Raw genomic sequence first — 19,017 nt, forward strand, 5'->3', positions numbered from 1 at the left:
TGGCCCAAGAGACAGTCTCTGGCGACTGCCACTCCCTCACTGCCTCCCATGCAGGAAGCCAGCCCAGGCACTTGGAAGGAAATCCAAGCTCCGCAAAGCAGGCTGCAGGACAGACCCGGTGCCCCTGCTGCCTCTCCCAAAGCACTGCCATTCCTGTCCACCCGGGTGAGCTGCTGGGCTCCCTCAGACACCCCTGCAAAGCAGAAGCCAAGGCGAGCTCATTTCCTGTGCCTTGCAGCCTCGTTTAAAAGGCCAAGCTGAGAAGACAGCAGAGGGAGAAATTCAAACCTCAAGCGAACAAACAAAGCGGTTTGAATCCCACGGGAGCAGGGATGTCAGGCTGCACCACCAGCCATCTAGGAAAGGAGGCTGCCGCCGTTGTGAGGGCTGAGCCCTGGGACCCCCACCTCTGCCGGCCTTTGCTGGCCTGGTCAATGCCTGCAGGGCTCAGCTCCAGCACCCCCGTGCCCCCACAGCTGGCGTTGCCTCTCCAGGTGCAGGAGCCCAGCTCAGGGGCAGAGTGTGGACACATGCAGCTGTTTTAGTCGTAGGAAGAAAGCCATCCCAGGATCCAACCTCCCTGTGCCCAGCTCCCCACCAGCCCTGCCATCAGCCTGCACTGGAGGCCTGAAACACCCCCATCTTCTTTATATTTTTCCTCCTATTTGAAGAAAAATACTCCTGGCCTAAGAAAGTCACTAAGCCTTATGATGCATTCAGACCTCAGTGTGAGTGAGTGTATCAGAGCCTTTCCTGAAAGTGTAGGTTTGGAAAGTGGGGACTGGTGGAAAAATGGGGAAAGCATACTAGTTGGAGGGTCAGGATATATTAAAACACACCTTGTTTTTTTTTTTTGAGATGGAGTCTCGCTCTGTCGCCCAGGCTGGAGTGCAGTGGCACGATCTCGGCTCACTGCAAGCTCCACCTCCCAGGTTCATGCCATTCTCCTGCCTCAGCCTCCCGAGTAGCTGGGACTACAGGTGCCCGCCACCACACCCAACTAATTTTTTGTATTTTTAGTAGAGACGGGGTTTCACCGTGTTAGCCAGGATGGTCTCAATCTCCTGACCTCGTGATCCGCCCGCCTCAGCCTCCCAAAGTGCTGGGATTACAGGCGTGAGCCACCGTGCCCGGCCTAAAACACACCTTTTTAAGAAAAATTATGATAAAATACACATTACATCAAATTTACCATCTTAACTATTTTACGTGTAGCTACTTCAGTGGCATTAAGGACATTCGCACTGTTCCACAACCATCACCACCACCCATCTCCAGAACTCTATCCTCTTCCCCAACTGAAGCTCCGTCCTCATTAAACAGCACCTCCCTATCCCCCTCCACCCAGCCCCTGGCACCTCCATTCTACTCCTTGTCTGTATGGCTCTGATGACTCTAGGAACCTCATACAAATGGAATCAGACAGCGTTTGCCCTTTGGGACTGGTTTATTCATGCAGCAAAATGTCCCCAAGGTTCATCCACACAGTAGCATGTGTCAGAGTTTCCTTCCCTTTCAAGGGTCAGTAATATTCCTTTGTACACATATGCCACATGTTGTTTATTCACTCATCCGTCAGTGGAAATGTGGGCTAGTTCCACCTTTTGGCTACTATAAATTTGTAACATGTACATATATCATTTGAGACCCTCCTTTTCTTTTTTTCTTTTTTTTTTTTTTTGAGACTGAGTTTCACTCTGTTGCCCAGGCTGGAGTGCAATGGCATGATCTTGGCTCACTGCAACCTCCACCTCCCAGGTTCAAGTGATTCTCCTGCCTCAGCCTCCCAAGTAGCTGGGATTACAGGCATGCACCACCACGCCTGGCTAATTTTTGTATTTTTAGTAGAGATGGGGTATTCACCATGTTAGCCAGGCTGGTCTCCAACTTCTGACCTCAGGTGATCCACCCGCCTCGGCCTCTCAAAGTGCTGGGATTACAGGTGTGAGCCACTACGCCCAGCCCCCTTTTCAATTCTTATCCCCAGGATTGGGATTGGTGGATCATATGCAATTTTATTTTTAATTTTTTGAGGGACTTCCATACTGTTTTCTATAGTGGTTGCATCATTTTACGTTCCCAGCAACAATGTGCAGGATTCCAGTTTCTCCACATCCTCATCAACACTTGTAATTTCCTGAAAAGCGCATCTTTAAAAAAATGGCCAAACGAGAAGGCAAGAAAACAAGTGTCAAATCAAGACATTTCTAATTTTTATATTTAATCACTAGAACTCAGTTATTCCTTGAAATATGCATTGTCAAAGCTGCAAAATTAACAGCTTAAAACCACCCATCATTCAATAGATGTTGGCTGAGCACCTACTGTGCATCCTGTGAAGGTGCAGGAGAGAGTCATGGATATGACAGAAAGTCCTCTGCAATGACCAGCCCACATTCTCATAGGAGATGGAGAAACACATAAGTGAAGACCCGTGATAGACTAAGATAGCAAGAAAAGATACAAAGAACATGAAAACAGGTGTGGTCACATAGAGAAAAAAGGGATGGAGGGAGGGCCATCAGAGTAGATGTTAGAGCCACAAATGCTCACCAGGAGGGACACGTAACCTGAGGCTTGAGAGGCAAGAAGCTCCCAGCTGTTGAAGATGAGGGAGTAGAGTGTTCTAAGCAGAGACAACCATCAAATACTGAGACAAGCTTAGGGATCCAAGGAACGAAAGTAAGTCAGAGGTGGACGGGAGGTAGCAAGACGGACAGGATGGTGGCCACAGGGAGAAGCCTCAGTTTTATTTATGGAAGGCATTGGAAGGGTCAGAGGATTGCGTGATCCAGAGGACATCACAAGATTATTCCAGTTGCCATAGGGAAAAGACCATAGGATGACAAGGGAGCTGGACAGGCCAGTTAGGAAATGGCTTTGGCATCTGGGAAAGAGAAGATGACCACAGTGGAGAGGAGGGGAGGAGAGCTGGGGCACGTCTGGCGGTGAGGGGGCTGGTTGGTGAGCTCCATGGTTTGAATGCATCCCCCAGATTTCATGTGTGGGAAACTTAATCCTCAACAGAGCAGTACTGAGAGGTGGGGCCTTTAAGAGGTGACTGGATCACGAGGACTCTGCCCTCATGAATGGATGGGTCCATTCATGGATTAATGGATTGTGTTAATTGACCAATGGGTTATCAGGGGAGTGGAACTGCCGGCTTAATAAGAAGAGGAAGGGAGCCCTGAGCTGGTATGTGAGCACACTCAGCCCCCTTGCCACAGGATGCCCTGCACCACCTTGGGACCCTATAGAGTCCCCATCAGCAAGAAGGGCCTCACCAGATGCAGCCTCTCAACCTTAGGTTCTCAGCCTCCATAGCTTAAGAAATAGATTCCTTTTCTTTATAAAGTACCAAGTTTCAGGTATTCTGTTATGAGCAACAGAAAACAGACTCAAGCAGGGAGTTAGATTCGGATGAAGTAAGATCAGCGCCCAGGAGGCCCCAGCATGGAGGCTCAGGCAATCAGGAGCGGCCATACCATTCACTGGGGAGAAAGTGGTTTGGGAGAGTGGACACCAATGGGTTTGTTCTGCCTTGTTGTTAAAGATACAGGTGCCTAATAGACTTCCAAGGAGAGATAACCAGAAGACAGTGGATGAGACATCATTGGGTGCCTCACATGCTGGTCACGTGAAGAAGTGAGAGAGACCTGGCTCAGCCTCTCAGGCCACCCTCACACTGGTGTTCAGTGATTCCTCCCTGCCCTTTCCCAGTCTTTCCTCCCTGGCCCAGCCCCCTCCCTCCAGGGCCCCAGATGATCTGTGGATGGTGGTATCAGCTACCTTGTCATGCTGCCGGGCCCTTGTGGGAAGGCCTGCATGATGGGATCTCAGGCGATGCTCTCCCTGGGTGGCATCCTTCAGTTCATTTTCCTAGGACAAAAGGAAAGGACATGTGAGGTGGTGCCCCAGTGTTTCGAGACTTGGTCGAGTGCAGTGGTTAGGAGCTCTGATTTGGAAATGAGACCCAAGGTTGAGCACTGATTCTGTGGTCCATAAGCTGTGTATGAGTCGGGACTCATCTCTTTTTTTCCAAACCATAAGTTTCCAACTCTGCAAAATGCAATCAGGTTATACTTTACGATGATTAGAATATAATACAATAATATATAGTAATCACTTAGTGTCTGTGTCCTAAAAAAGCAACAGAACTTCTCATCAATTGGAGTTGTTAATAAGCTTTGACCCATCCCTTTCCCCATGAACATTGCTCCAAACATACAGCCACAATAAACAATAGATAGAGAAAGGTTAGAAATATTTAGCCACTCAAAAATAAGATAAAGCTTTCTAAGGACTAAATGGCTAGAACACAATGTGGTGAGTGGAACTCCTGGAACCTTCTAGATTCAGAGTCCAAAAATAGGCAGGGAGAATTAAGAGTCCAGCTTTTTCAGGATATCCAAGATGCAGTGTATTCCACATAAGACAAGAGACATGAACTAAGGTCATCACATGACCCGAGGCAACAGTTAAGCCCCCAAAGAAAGCTGAAAATAATCCATTGCCTCTGCTTAGAGCCAGAGCTTTTATGAGGTGATACACCTAGAGAGGCAAGAGGGAGATGACCCATTTTTAGACTCATTTTTAGGACTTGTCTTACTCTCTAATATCACCATGGCACAGGGACTCAGAGCTGCCAATAATAAAATCTAATTCAAGACCGGGAGCACCTAGGGTGCGGTACAGTAACTACAAATAGGTAAGACAGGGAGAGTGAGCACAGAGATGGGATTAAGAATCTCCCATTCAAGATGAATCTGAAAAAGAAATTCCAGAACACATAAAGAAAACTAACCCTACTAAAGAGATCCCAAAAAATTAATAATCAGGATGAATTTACCCCAGAAGAAGTAAAAATAATAAAGCAACCTGAAAAGGACTTCAATAAGTAAGTTGAGAATCCTAAAAGAGGGAATGACATCCATTCCAAAAGGTCGAAAGAGAAGCAGAAGGGATAATCAATGACTCACAGTGGAAGGCGGCTGGAACTACACCAGCTACCAGCTGTCAGGCTGAGAACTTCTCTTTTTCCCAGAACTTCTCTTTTTCCCAGTTGTTCGAGTTTGCTCTCTGTTCACACCCTAAATGAATTAATACTGGTGGGACACTCACATCTTGAACTGATCTTGTTCATCTCTGTTACAATATTTCAAGTGCTACGAGTCTAGGCTCCATTCACACAATAGAAAGCAGCAAGAAATCACGTGGTTTCAACATTTCCCAGGAGAAGAGAGGCTCCTCCTGGCTACTTTCAGCTTCTGTTTTTTAGTCAACCTTCCTTTTCTCTTAGCCACAGTCATAATGAGCTCCGCTACTCTATGGCACCTACATTTTCACAGCAATAAAACATAGCGATGGAACCCAAATGTAAAAGAGTGGTGCTTTGTTCTGGGAATCAATGATCCCCCCACCTTAGGGAAAGTGATTGATAATGGAGCAATTCTCTTCTGTCTTCTGAGACGGTCTGGATGGCATAACACTTACTGTTGCCTTTCTCAAGTAAAGCAGATCATAATTTAGTCCCACACTTGTTGCTTGAGAGAACTGCAGACGCTTCAGCATGTCCCACATGGAGGAATCCCTGGAGGTCTTAAGGGAATGGGATGGGTGTGCTAATCAAAACACCTGGCTGCTGACCTCAGAGGCCAACACGCCCCAAGGTAAACTAAGGCAGCCATAGCTCAGAGAATTTGAGAACAGGAGACATTTGAAATAGGGGTTAGATGATGGGTTCTGAGGTCAAATTGCCTAAATACAAATTGGAGCTCTCCTTAAACGTGACCTTGGACAAGCTGCCTGGCGTCCCTGCGCTCTCTGTGACTTAAGGATGTAAAAGCTACAGCCCTAGCAGATGTTGGGAGGATTTGCGGACATCAATCTCACGGAACACTAAGTACATCTTACTGCACAGGGTCAAGGCTCAAACAAGTGGCCCCTTCCCTCCTGAAGGCATTGCAATGATTGCCTGCCTCTTGCACGTTCTGCCACCAAACAGCCACCTGGTTCACGCCACCCGCCTCTCCCTGCATTGCATTTGGGAAGAGTGAATTGCAGAAAACGAGCACAGGGAGGATGAGCAAGGCTGGTCTTTCACCCCATTTTCTGGTGGTTATAGAAATGCTTACATCTATTTATTTTATTCATATTCCATCTTAGTGATTCAAGGTCAGCTGCTTAACCTGATAAAACGAGATCAATCTTTTCAGGAAAAAAGCTCAGGATCTAAATCTTGTCCACAAAACACCAACCCATGCAAAGGGAGAGAAACATCTCCATCTTTTTCCAATGTAGCTTCCCAAATTGGTCCAAGCGTGAATAGGCACTTCAGATACCACTTACTATACTGGATGCACCCGACCCTAAAAGAAGCCAGTCCAGCACTCTGGAAGGCTGAGGCGGGCGGATCACCTGTGGTCAGGAGTTCAAGACCAGCCTGGCCATGGTGAAACCCCGCCTCTACTAAAAATACAAAAAAAAAAAATTAGCTGGGCATGGTGGTGCATGCGTGTAATCCCAGCTACTCAGGAGGCTGAGGCAGGAGAATCACTTGAACTCGGGAGGCGGGTTCAGTGATCGGAGATCGCACCATTGTACTCCAGCTTGGGCAACAAGAGTGAAACTCTGTCTCAAAAAAACAAAAGCCAGTAACAGGGAGAGCTACGGAAAAGCAACATCGTCTTGAAACTAACGACCCCCTACCTCACACTTCAATAATCACAAAAAACTTAGCCAAGTGCCAGAGCCCTTCCTACCATGATAGTAAAGGAAACCCATTCAGTGACAAAGACAGCCAGGTAAAGGCACAAAGAAAACAGCAAAGGTACTAGCTTGAGCCTCCTCAAACTATGAGACTTTATTTGCCAGATTATGAGCATCCCACATTGTCCATGCTTACCCTGAAGAAGCCCAGAGGTGGGCATGGGGACGTGTGGTTCCACGAGCAGCTCCACAGGGAAGCCGGCGTTGGTCCCACTGTCCCATGCAGTGGCAGGCACAGATACCGCCCTGACACGCATGTGTTTGCAGGCCTTGGGGGGGAATTTAGAAAACGCCTACTGCTCACCCTTCTGATCCTGTGAAGACGCTGAAAGGCAAGATGGCTTAACCTGGAAGGCCTCGTAACTGACCCTGTGTGCTACCCGGGAGGCGGACACTACCCCAATCTAATCAAGCCTTTCTGAATTAATCAGCACCACTGAAGCAATTCTGCAGGAATACCAAGCAAAATGCAGATCACCTATGTGCTGGCTGCACGCTTGAGATCAGGCCTCCAAGATGTGGGCCTGGAACTGCAACACGAGAAAATGAGAGTCCGCCAGCAGCCAGCACCGGTGGCACCAGCCGTGAGAGTCCCCAGGCAGAGGAAGAGGAGGACTGTGGGGTGGGGTGGGGGGGATAATATAATCTGACACTCTGAGTAACAGGGTTTTCTACAGCCTAGAGGGAGGCACCAGCACCTCAGTGCCTCAGATCACACCAATGCACGCGCGGTCCCACACACTACAGTGTAACTGACACCCTCGCTGGGTCTGCCATCGTGGGGCTTTGATGCTGTTGAGTTCTGACCACCTCTGAGTGCCAGTGGTTGAGTGTGATGACTTACGCCCCCCGCCTAGTGACAGGAAGCCCATGACTCCCACGCTGCTGGGACCCTGACGGGGAGAACGTTCTGAGCTCCAGCTGTAGGAACCACCCCCGTCTCAGCTTCGTGACCTGAAATAACAATCGTGAAAAGAGAAAACCCAGCTTCCAGATATCTTTTTGCTTCTTCAGAAATGCATTGGCTTTGTTTTCCGGGGAAGGACACGTAAGCATTGCAACGGGATTCATTTCAGTCTCTAATCCTTTGAGGTTAAAGCCACACAAAAGAGGGTTTCCCAGCCAGTGGATGCCCTCATGAGACAGGGCCTACCCTGTAAGAATCAAAACACACAGTTTGTGGAAGTTAATTGTCTGCAGCCACAGACAGGAAGGGTTCTTCCTTACTTCCACTTACACACCCACCAGAGCATTCTGGGGTTGGATTTGAGGACTCCTAGGTCCACGTGTCCCTGAAATCCCCCTCCCAGGGCAGCTACACAACTGGCAGTTAAGGAGATCTTTTAATCCATTAATATCCACCAACACATTAAATAGGAACGGCCTTATTTGATTTTCTAGCTGCTGTGTTGCAAAATCATGGGCAAAAAGTGAATTCTACTAAGGATGAGGCAGGAGGGAAAAGGGCCAAGGCAAGTCTTTCAAACGCCACTGCCCACAGGGAGAGGCATGTAACACCCACGCCAGGACAGGGCCAGGCGTTCTAGAGGTCGCCGCAACCGGCTGGCCCAGGCCCCACTCTTAGAGGGCGGCTGCAACCCTGTCCCTCCGGCGGGTGCCACGTGGGGACGGGAACCGGCCCTGACAGCTGTCTGTCTTTAGGAGCTGGGACGCTGGGTTTCCATCCAAAACATCCCTGTTTGGATATGGTGGCTACTAATTCAAACCACATACCACAGACTCCCTCCCAAAATAAACACATCTACGGCAGAATTCGACTTAAAGGTGGGGCGCTGCATAAAAGCAGCTGGACTTGTGCAGAGTCCAAGAGCAGGTGGTGTGAGGGGAGGTGCAGGGAGCCCCAGGGGGGTGTGGACTTCCTGTGTGCAGGGAGAGGAGGAGGAGATGGGTTTCCAAGTAGGATGGCCCACAGTGCCTGAGGCTGCCTCCCTTTCTGCTGTGGACTGAACTGCATCTCCCCAAATTCGTACTGTGAGGCCCTAGCCCCAGGGTGACTATATTTAGAGATGGGTCTCTTAGGAGGTAAGGAAGGTTACATGAGGTCATGAGATGCTAATCCAATAGGGTCCGGGCTTTCTAAGAGGAGGGCGATCTTGGTCTCTCTCCCTGCCTTTCTTTCCCTCTCTCTGTCTCATTCTGCCTCTGTTTCAGTTTTTCTTTCTGCCTCTGCCACTGTCTGTCTCTATGTCTGTCTCTCTGTTCGTTTTCCTGGCTCTGTCTCCACGTCTCTGTTTCTCTGCTTCTCCTTCTGTCTCTCCCAGCCTCACTCTGCCTCTCTCTCTGCCTCCATGTTTCTCTGAGTCTGTTTCTCTGCCTCCACCTCTCTCTGTCCCCCCCCCCCACCTGGCCATGTGAGGACACAGTGGGAAAACAGCCCTCTGCAAGTCCAGAAGTGGCTCGCACCAGGAACCGAATCAGCCAGCACCTTGGGCTTAGGCTTCCAGCCTCCAGGACTGTGAGAAAGGAGAGCTCTGTCATTTAAGCTGCCCGGTCTGTGGGATCCAGCTATGGCAGCCTGAGCTAGTGTATGGCCCCTGCTAAAGCAGCGAGACACGGACAGAAGGCTTCCCGGAGTCTCCCGAGGCAGCTCAAGGGCTCATCAAGAAAGAAACTGGGTCTTCCAAAGACACTCCGTTCCCCATCAGGAGCTCCAGTTAAATCCCCATTCCAATGGCCAAGGTGGCCACTTCTCTGGGGGAGAAACTGACAAGAGGAAGGAAAAAGCATGTTCTTTCCATAACTTGTCAATTTTATTCATTTCAATAATCCCTCCACCACCACCACCACTGAGTGTGTATGTGCCAGTACCGGGCTCAGCAGGGGCCCCGGAACGAGTGGGTGAGAAGCAGCCCCTGCCCCCAGTCTTGTGGGTACAGCAGACAGCGCAGGGCGTTCCGAGTTGGGATGTCAGGAATGCCGGTTGCTATGGGGAGAGGCGAGAGGAATTCTCAGTATCTCCTTATTCAGGTCTGGTCTCAGAGGTGGGGAAGAGGGTCTACCCAGCACAAACACATAACAAAGGCATGAAAGGGCACAGCAAGGCCTCCGGCTCTCAGGATCTGGCATCCACGCTACAGGATTCAAAACCAAGAACATCCAATCCGCTGGCCGGACAGGCCCCGGCGAGACACTTCCTCACGGCCTCTGCTCTGCTGGCCTCGAAGTAAAGAGGTTGCCCCCAGATGCTGGGTGGTGCTCCCAGCCCTGGAGATGGACGCTGCTCCTGAGTAGGGGAGGATTTGGACATGGGAAGCACCTCAGTGAGAGAGTGGACGTGGTAATTAACCCGTCATGTCTTTCTGATCACACGAATGCAGTCAATTCTTACGTGAATGCAATGCAGCCTCCCAAGAGTACAGCAGCTTCTTCTCTGCTCTTTTTTGTCCTCTGTCTGTGGTGCCAGAGGCATGAACCAGGCTGGATTCCCGATGGCCTTAAGCAGAGCCCAGCCAGGCTGCAGTGAGCAGGGGACGCACCTCACGAGTGACCAGCCCCATGCACAGACCCACAGCAGAGAGGACACACCACATACAGAGAGCTGCAGACAGCTGGGCTCTGGCTGGACAGGCACTGGGGGTAGCAGGTGTGGAGAAGCAGGAAGGGTTGGGTGGCGAGGACTTTGTGAGCCCCACTGAGGAATGTGTACTTTCTTTAGAATGAAATGCAGAAGCTGTCAAAGGTGCTTAAGTGAAATAATAGAAAAATAATATCTGCACTTGGGAAATACTGTCCTGGACGTTACACGGATTGAAGAGGGGTCAGGCTGGAGCCAAAGAGACCAATTTGCACTCATTTAGGGGACAAGTGCCAGTGGTCAGAACTGAGATTATGGCAGCAGAAAGATGAAGGCGGGCTCAGGAGTTATTAGAGCAGGTGAAATAGCATGGCTTGGTGATTAGAGAAGCGGCACCACAGTCTGGCTGGGGGCTGCAGAGGCAGGGAGGAGGGAGAAAGTGCAGATTTAAGGGATGGGGCACGTTTGGTTGCGCTGGTGCTTGGTAAGTGTGAGACCCCACATGAGGCCCGGTGGGAATGCTTAGGGGACAGTTCCCCACATGGCCCAGAGCTCAGGAAGGAGAGCCTGACCCAGACCCAGGTGTGAACTGCACTGATACTGACGCCACTTTGAGTCATGGGAGGGGAGGAACTCTCAGCAAGATTAAGGAGCAGGAGACAGAGCTGGGAGAAGCCCAAGCATCACAAATGGGCATGAGCTGATCCTGTAGAGTACGGGGCAGAAGCAATGGGAAGCCAGCCCTGGGCTGTCCTAGAAGCTGACTGGCCAGAGCCTTGAGAGTGGGGACCGGCAGGTCAGCTACCGCCCAGAAACCAAGCAGCATCGCGGACATCTCCGTGACCTCCAGGAGAGGTTCTGGTGATGGGATAAGCAGAGGGCAGCGTCAACGGGTGGGAGGTAAAGAGGCAGAGGGAGGAGATGCTTTTTGCAGAGCGCTGGGTGAGAAGAGGTGCAGAGAGACAAAGTCATGATTTGAGCCTTCTAGGGGCATGGATGACTAAGGAAGGTGGAGAAGAAGGCCCTGGAGGCAGTGACAGAGTCAGTAACTCCTTCCTCCCACAGGCGAGTGGGTTGTGGGTGGCTGCCGGGAACAGCAGCCCTCCAGGAAGCCCAGTCAAGGCTGAGAGTGGTAACGTTCGTGGGGGCATTGGCAGGTGCAGATGGGCACAAGGGGAAGGCATGAGGGCAGCAGAGAGAAGGACGGGGCACGTGGGGACGAGATCGTGTTGGGGGAGATGACCCAAGGGGCTCATGTTGGATGATACAGCAGCTTTGATCCCCTGGGCTTCTACACTGGGCCAAGAACCAACATAGGCTGTTTGCTTTCCTCCTCTTCCTTTCAAAATCTTATCCAGTCCTCCTAGCACTGCCACGTGGCAGATATTCTTGCTATCCTGCTTGTGAAGGGAAGACATTCAAGCACAAGGAGGTTAAGTAACTGAGCAAGCAGCCCTCCCAAGCACCTGGAGGGGTGGGACTCAAGCCCGGGCCGTGCAACTCTCAGGTTTGAGACCCCTCCTCCCCGCCCCAATTCGCCTCTGACTCTCCTTAGGAAGAGCATCGCCCAGCACTTCCCTGGGTCACGCCTTCCCGAGGCCCAGAGGAAGGTTCGGAAATGCCTCCAGTTGGCAGGGGTGGGGGGTTATGGAATGCCTGAGGCATCTTCCCTTGCACTGGGGACTGCAGATACAGTCTTGGGAGCCTACAAAAATATTTCCTGGTATTTTTATTTCCATGAAATCTAAAAGAATGTATAAAGGAACAATTTTGTGCCCTATTCAGGACCAAAGGTCAACATCTACATTTGGGTTTATGGGCCCTCCTGTGCTGGCCTGAAGAATCGCCGTATTGACTGCCCCGAGATGTTGAAAGACAATGAAAGCTAACTTCACTGGTGCTTTTGTGCTCGATGAAAGCCAAAGGACTTCTACAGGCTCAGGCATCAAAGATCTTGCAAGAGTTTGAAAGAGATCAGTGGTAGGAATCGAGCCAACTTCCAGCCAACTGTACAAAGGCATTAACTTTACTTATAAGAGGAAAAGTGATTTAAGTTAAATATCATATGACACATTAAGTCACAGCAAGTTTGGGTTTTGAATTTTATTGGTGTCTTGAAGTTGTTTCTCTTTGATCTGCTAATTCATTTTGGCCTTATGGTTTAGAAAAGCCATAAAAATGTTATAACCAGTTTTATCTCTGGACACATGTAATTACATTATGAATTATAAATAACCATATTATGCTCAAACATAGACTATTTAGTTATCATATACAAGTCTGGTAGAATAATGCCATATAAGAATGATGTAATTATCAATTATAATAACGTATAATAAAAATAATCTAAGTCAACACTGGAGTGTGCTTGGTAATATTTTTTCTTTCTGAAAAGGCTTCATAAGTGGTTCTAGCCTAAAGGCATGGGTGGGAGAGTAAAAGGAAGGAAGGGAAGGGAAGAAAAGCCAGCGGTGGGAAGCCTGGAGAGGGAGTCTGAACTAAGGAGAGGAGAAACCACAGGGTGGAAGGTGAGTGGTGGCTGCTGTCCAGGGTCCTGATGGTCACTGAGCCCTACTCCCACCCACCCCTTGAGGTCAAGGCCCAGGGCAGTCAGCTAAGTCATCCCAGGGTGTGGAGGGACCACTGGGGCTTAGAGGACCTGGGTTTGAAGCCTATCCTAACATGGACCAGATGTAATTTGGGGAAAACTGTTTAGCCTAAGTATTCCTGGCAATTTAAATGAGATGATTTATAAAAATGTACTTTTCAAGTCGTAAAGGGCAATTTGAATGTGAAATATTATGCTAATAAAGGGACTGGCACTAAAACAATTGCTTCTGGTTCCCCAGTGTTAGGGGACGGTTCTGGGGGAGGCTGGAGAGAGCAACTCCAAAACTCTCAGTTCCCTTCTATTTTCAGAAACTTGCTTCAACCATGACTGATACATGCTATTCCTGATCTGTTTGATATTTCAGCATTGCACATATGCCAATAATGCAATTGCAGGGAAGCACATGGTGCTATTTAAAAACTGTGTTCCTAACACAGGTTAGAGACAAGCTCAAGTGGAAAAATATAACACATGAAGCAGATTCTCAGGCAAGTTTATGACATTTACATTCACCTTTTAAATAAGGCTTCTCTCAGCTTCTGCACAGCAAAAGAAACTATCATCAGAGCAAACAGACAACCTGCAGAACGGGAGGAAATATTTGCAATCTATCCATTTGACACAAGTGTGATATCCAGAATCTACAAGGAACTTAAACAAACTTACAAGAAAAACAAACAAACCTATTAAAAAGTGGGCAAAGAACATGAACACAAACTTCTCAAAAGAAGACATTTATGTGGCAAAAAAACATATGCAAAAAAGCTCAACATCACCAGTTATTAGAGAAATGCAAATTAAAACCACAATGAGATACCATCTCATACCAGTAAGAATGGTGATCATTAAAAAGTCTGTCAAGAAACAACAGACACTGGCAAGGCTGTGGAGAAACACTTTTACAGTGTTGATGGGCATGTAAATTAGTTCAACCATTGTGGAAGACAGTGTGATAATTCCTTGAAGACCTAGAACCAGAAATACCATTTGACCCAGCAAACCAGAAATACCATTTGACCCAGCAATCTCATTACTGGGTATATACCCAAAGAAATATAAATCATTCTATTATAAAGATACATGCAAACATATGTTCACTGTAGCACTATTCACACTATTCACAATAGCAAAGACATGGAATCAACACAAATGCCCATCAATGACAGACTGGATAAGAAAGCATGGTACATATACACCATGGAATACTATGCAGCCATAAAAGGGAATGAGATCATGTCCTTTGCAGTTACATGGATGGAGCTGGAAGCCATTATCTGCAGTAAATTAATGCAAGAACAGAAAACCAAACACCACAAGTTCTCACTTATAAGTGGGAGCTGAATGATGAGAACACATGGATACAGGGAGGGGAACAACACACACTGGGGACTGTTGGAGGTTGAGGGTAGGGGAAGGGAGAGAATCAGGAAAAATAGCTAATGCATGCAGGGCTTAATACCTAGGTGATGAGTTGATAGGTGCAGCAAACCACCATGGCACATGTTTACCCATGTAACAAACCTGCATGTCCTGCACATGTACCCCAGAACTTAAAATAAAAATGTCCTTCAATAATTGTACTTCATCAGCTTACACGTATCTGCAATGCATGCTCTGACTTCCCAGTGGAAAAGAAGCAGGGTTAAATTTAAATTTGCTTCATATTAGTCAGTAGAATCAGAACACAGGCAGCCCCAAAGGGAACCCCTTTCTACCAAAACAATGGGGTTGAACTTAGGAGAGAACAATTATGTCACACAGCTGAGGAGGTCAAAAATGGGAACCCTCATATATTTCCAGTGGAGATATAAAATATTGCAGCCACTGCAGAAAAAGTTTAGTGGTTCCCTAGAAAGTTCAACAGACTCACTACCTTACCCAGTAATTTGCTCCTACATTTATGCCCAGAGCATTGGAAACAGGTGTTCAAATACTTACACACAAATGTCATGGCAGCATTATTCATAATAGCCAAAACTCAGAAACAACCCAACTGTCTATTGATGGATGAATGGATAAACCAAATGTGGTCCATCCAGAAAGTGGAAGATTCTTCAGCCTACAGAAGGAATGACATGCTGATTCAGGCTACAACAGGGATGAACCTCAAAAACATCACGTTAGGTAGACAAAGCCAGACACAAACATTCACATGTTGTATGATTCCACTTACATGAGCTATTCAAGATAGGTAAATCCACAGAGACAGAAAGCAGATTTGTGGCTGTCAGGGTTGGAAGGACGAAGGAAAGAGGAGGGGCTACCTAGCGGGCACAGGGTTTCCTTTGGGATGAAGAGGATGTTTTGGAACTAGATAGAGGTGATGGCTGCACAACATTGCAAATGTACTAAATGCCACTGAATTGTTCACTATAAATGGTTAATTTTATGTTATGTGAATTTTACGTCAATTTGTTTTAAAGATGTCACCCAACCTCCCAGCAAGAGTCTGAAGGGCTACAAGGCATCAGTCCCCAACATTTTTGGCAACAGGGACCAGTTTCATGGAAGACAAATTTTCCACAGACTGGGGTGGGGGGAATGGTTTCGGGATGAAACGTCTATCTCAGATAATCAGGCATTAGATTCTCATAAGGAGCATGCAACCTAGACCCCTCACACGCGCAGTTCACTCTCCCCTAAGAATCTTACGCCGCTGCTGGTCTGATAGAAGGCAGAGCTCAAGCGATCATGCTCATTCTCCCACTGCTCACCTCCTGCTGTGCAGCTGGGTTCCTAACAGGCCACAGACCCGTGCTGGTCCATGGCCCAGGGGTTGGGGACCCACGCTATAAGAGAAGAGACAAACCTATGTCCCAACAGTATGTTTCCCTGGGTGTCTCCTGTTGAAAGAATCTCACCTGAGTGTGTAAGTGTACGGACATCCATCCTTGGGACAGTGGAACCGCTAAACACAACCAGCCACTGCATTTGGTTTTCTACCAATCAACAACAATCTGCTCCAATACTAGAGGGAACTTAACTCGGGGAACTTACTGAGACTTGATATGTTCACTATGGCTCCTGCCCTAGGGACTTGCAAGGGTAATTTTTTTCTATATGCGATTTTGGTATAACCTGTTGACTTTAGAACTAAACCCCTGCACAAAACGTGACTCTACCAAATGCTTGTTCATACTACATAAGGCATGGTAATTTATAAGCTATATTCCCCTAACTCCCAACAAATGATTTAAGGATGCTTGTACTAAAAATATTTATGCAATAAGGCAGTTAAGAATAACAATTTTGCAAAGAAAAAGGAAACAATATATAGAAAACCTTATACCAAGAAATCACATAAAAAGGGTTTTAACCTATGACTGAACATTACATTCATGCTCTGAGCTTGCCAGCTGCTACTGCACGAAGGAAAACCTATCAATTATAACTTCATTAACGTAAAGGATGTGCCTCCTAGGATTGTGCCACAAATGACAAAGCAATGAGAAATATTTGATTGCCTTTTTAAAAAAATTACTTGCTTTTTCAAGAGCTGATTTATGAGAACTGCTGCAATATGGTGCTACTCCCTAAATTGCTTCTGTCTTCTCACCTTCTCCTTCCAACCTTGGGGATTTTCTTCACCACACTTCAAATTCTTGAGCAAGGCCACATTCAGTCACGTGAACAACTGAAACTGGTGGTTCTGCAAGCTGGTCCACGACGCAGACTCAGGCTGTGAACTCGGACAAATTGAGCAGCTCCTCACGTGGCCTGCTCGTTCAAGACGGCCACACTTCTCTCCCCAAGGACTGATCACTTTGATCGATGACCAATTGAATTTGCCTTATGTACAGTGTGACTCGGAGTCCTCCAAGTATTAGAAAATATGTCCTTAGTTTAGATCCAAATCTATCTTCTGCTCATCAAGTAATATATCTATGGCCATGGAAATCAGACAAAATTCCTTTCCAGATGGATGTTTTCAGGTATTTTTGTTAACTTGTTGAGGTAAAACACACATGAAATGCACAAATCATAGGTGTACAACTCCATTAACTTTTACAAAGTACACACACACCTGTATAACGACGATCCAGATGAAGAAGCAGGACATTTGCCACCACCTCAAAACCTCTCCCCTGCCTCCTCCCAGCTGAGAGTCCCCAAAAGGTAACCACTGTTCTGATTTCTCACCCTGTGAATGTGTTTTGCCTGTTTTTCTATTCTATGTAAATGTAATATAGATTTTTAATGTCTGGATATTTATCTCAACATTTTACCTAGGACGCACACACATCTGTGAAATGGCAGCCCTTCATTACTGTGTAGTATCCTCTTGTATAAATATTCCAAGATTTACCTATTTATGTCCAACTGTTATTAAACAATGGGGTGATTCCAGTTTGAGACCATTAAAAATAACGCTGCAAAGAACATCCTTGAGCATGTCTTCTTGGAGGCATATGTACATGTTTCTCAGGACTACTCTTCTAGGAATAGAACAGTGGTGCCTGCAGAGGTGTAAACATACGAAGTTCACCCATGTCATAGATTCTGTCTTCTAAAAGCCAAATGGTGGTGCTTTCAGAGATTCCAGCAGGTGCCCCTTCCATGAGAGTCCAAACCCAGACACCTCTAGGAGTTATGTCTAATGAGATGTATATGTTTAGCCCCTAGGAGTTACATCTTACGAGATGCATGTGTTTAGCTTTTGCTAAACAGCTTTTAGAAAAGTGGGGAGTGTCAAAAGGAGACATACAAATGGCCATCAGGTATATGAAAAAATGCTCATCATCACTAATTAGAGAAATGCAAACTAAAACCACAATGAGATATCTTCTCACCCCGCTCAGAAGCACTATGATGAAAAGTCAAAAAATAACAGATACCGGCAAGGATATGGACAAAAGGGAACTCTTACACACTAATTTGGAATATAAATTAGTATAACCTTTCTAGAAAACACTATGGATGTTTCTCAAAGAATGAAAAATAGAACTATTAACACCATTCCATCCAGCAATTCCACTACTGGGTATCCACCCAAAGGAAAACAAATCACTGTATCAAAAAGATACCTGCGCTCATGTGTTCAACACAGCACTATTCACAATAGCAAAGATAATCAACCTAAATGTCCGTCAGTGGATAACTGGGTAAAGAAAATATGGTACATATACACCATGAAATACTGTCCAGCCATAAAAATAATGAAATTATGTCTTTTACAGCAACACGGATGAAACTAGAGGCCATTATCTTAAGTGAAACAACTCAGAAAGTCAAATACTGCATGTTCTCAGTCACAAGTAGGAGCTAAACAGTGTCTCCACGTGGACATAGAAAGTGGAATGATAGGCTAGGCGAGGTGGTTCATGCCTGTAATCCCAGCACTTTGGGAGGCTGAGGCAGGCAGATCACTTGAGGTCAGGAGTTCGAGACCAGCCTGGCCAAAATGGTGAAACCCCGTCTCTACTAAAAATACAAAAATTAGCCAGGCGTGGTGGTGCGTGCCTGTAATCCCAGCTACTCTGGAGGCTGAAGCAGGAGAATCGCTTAAACCCAGAAGGCAGAGGTTGCAGTGAGCCGAGATCACGCCCCTGCACTGCAGCCTGGGTGACAGAGCGAAACTCCATCTTAAAAAAAAAAAAAAAAAAAAAATCTGGTGATGGTTATGCTAGCAGCTCAGGCCTCACTACACAATATATTCGTGTAGCAAAACCGCACTCATGCCCCTTAAATATATGCAAATGTAGCGGGAAGTGTGAGAGTCCCTGTGGCTTCATATCTTTACCAACTCTGGTGCTGTCAATGCTTCTCTGTAGAAGCCATTCTGGTGTAGCACAGTGGTGCCTGCAGAGGTATGAACACAGCTAAGTTCACCCATGTCATAGATTCTGTCTTCGAAAAACCAAATGGTGGTGATTTCAGAGATTCTGGCCGGTGTCCCTTCCATGAGAGTCCGAACCCAGATGCCTCTAGGAGTTACGTCTAAGCAAAGCAGCCTGGCTGAAGATCATCCATAGCGGTTAGGACTGGCACAAAGAGGAGAGTGTCTACCTGTCTAGGAAAGGGTCCATCGCTCAGCTCCAGCTAGGTGTGGCCCATGAGGAACACGGGCCACCATTATTGGGGCTACCATTATTTTTGAAGTGAA

General features: G+C 47.1%; 1 protein-coding gene across 38 annotated transcripts in view; it reads right to left on the reverse strand.

Moving 5' to 3' along the window:
• Nucleotides 1-19,017, reverse strand: part of RIMBP2 (RIMS binding protein 2) — a 328,353-nt gene that overhangs the window by 120,915 nt on the left and 188,421 nt on the right. For 29 of the 38 annotated variants that reach the window (XR_012420846.1, XR_012420845.1, XM_065525063.1 and 26 more), the window contains one exon: nucleotides 3,790-3,879. The exons of the other annotated variants lie outside the window; for them this stretch is intronic. The gene's annotated coding sequence lies outside the window, so the exon portion shown is untranslated. The remainder of the gene's footprint in view (nucleotides 1-3,789; nucleotides 3,880-19,017) is intronic. 38 annotated transcript variants of the gene reach the window in all.

This window comes from Macaca fascicularis, chromosome 11 (assembly GCF_037993035.2).
Source record: "Macaca fascicularis isolate 582-1 chromosome 11, T2T-MFA8v1.1".
NCBI lineage: Eukaryota > Metazoa > Chordata > Mammalia > Primates > Cercopithecidae > Macaca > Macaca fascicularis.